Source organism: Mus caroli, chromosome 14 (genome assembly GCF_900094665.2).
Source record: "Mus caroli chromosome 14, CAROLI_EIJ_v1.1, whole genome shotgun sequence".
Classification (NCBI taxonomy): domain Eukaryota; kingdom Metazoa; phylum Chordata; class Mammalia; order Rodentia; family Muridae; genus Mus; species Mus caroli.
Genome location: NC_034583.1, coordinates 8,293,547 through 8,295,350, shown reverse-complemented (window position 1 = coordinate 8,295,350; position 1,804 = coordinate 8,293,547).

Here is a 1,804-nt window from a genome sequence, read left to right as displayed (position 1 = left end):
TACCATTGCAGTCACTTCAACAATTAAGAACCAGGGATGCATTTCTCCGAAGGCTTCAGGGCCTGAGAGTCTATGATCCCACTTAACTATATTTCAATAAAGGTTCATCTCCAAACATATTTAGAGTGAGGGCTTCAAAACATAAATTGGGGGAGGTATATAAGTAGCCCATATCAAGTAATAAGTAATGTTTTTTTTTTTAAAATATTTGTGTTTGTTTCAAGGAAGTTGTTTTTTGCTAACTTTGCTGTGTTTCTTTTTTCCTAAAGACATATTCATGCAACATGAAATTGTATGAAAGAATCAAGGAATTATACACCTGGAAATGTCCCTAGTCTGAACTATGACAAGTCATTTCTGTTTTGAGATAATTATGCCAAAGCAAAGTAGGCAACAATTAGCATCTAGGAATGCAACATCAATCTAATTAGGAAGCTGTGAGCAGCTGCAAAGATTTGTAAAACATGTTTCCTGAAATTGTGTTTTAAGGCAAAACACACCAACCACCAACTGCATTAAGTGACCATTTTGCTTTTGAGAAATACAGAAAAATGGCATGTCTATAATGAAAAATAATGACTTAATCAGATGGTGTATTGAAAAGGTTCAGAAAAATAATTCTATGAGAAGAGTGTTTAGGAAGAAAAATTAATCTGAAGACACAAACAGGCTGTTCCCTGCTCCTAAAATAGATCTCAATTTGAAGAGGAAAATGGCCTCCTTTCCCTGTACTGTAACTAAAACATTCAGGTCACACACTGCAAGGCTGAAAATATCAAAAAGGCTCTTGGCACCTAACCTTTAATACTTACCCAGGATATGTTTTTTTCTTTCCTTCCTGCTAATAGCCAGCAAAAGTAACAACCTCTGGCACAGCTAGTATGTAGACGAGGATGGAGAATGAAGGCAGGAGCAAGTGGTAGAAGACTATGAATCCCAGCTGTTGGGTGTGGTTGAACATGTGTTGGCTACAATAAACCAGCATCAAAGCCAAGAATGGTACTGTGTCACAGCCCCCAAAGCCACAGCGACATTTAATTCCTCCTCTGGTTCTACGGTCCAGCCCCAGGGAGGTGTGTCCCTTTTCACTTTGGGCTATAATAACCTGTTTCTGGTCATAAGGAGTTGCTTCTAGCATTTTCCTTTTATAACAAATTCAATTCAGAGATCAGACATCTCTTTGATATTGCTTTTCAGAAAATGTAGGTGAGATCTAGGAATGAGAAAATAAATTTTACTATTGAGTTGTTTAAAACATATTTTCAGATATTTGAGAGGAAATATTTCATGGAAAAAGGGCAATCAGTGGTTTTCCCCTGACAGTTGAATAGGCTTATTTAATTTTTCTGCAAAGATGATTTAATGATGCTGTAAACAAACAGTATGAAGTATTTTCTTACAGTGTTTGAGCCTTTGTAAGTCCCAGAATATATGTAGAAACAACTGTGAGGAGATTCAGTTCACGATGCTCAGAGAAGCTTCCAGAGCCCATGAAATCTTTCCAGGCCAACCAACTTAGTGCACATCTCCCTGGATCCTGCCTGCATCCTTGCTTGCATTTTCCAGGTCTTGGAGTTCTCTTTGCTACATAAAAAGCAGTCTGGCAGTGTCAGGAGTTGATGAGCCTTAGTGCAGCCTTCCACTAATGAGTCTTGGTGTGAGCAGACCTCTCCCTGACTGAGCTGAGCTCCGTATCTGACTCCCTTCCATGTTCTCCAGGATAACTTCCAGATAGGCTTGGCATTCCTTTCTCTCTCTCTCTCTCTCTCTCTCTCTCTCTCTCTCTCTCTCTCTCTCTCTCTCT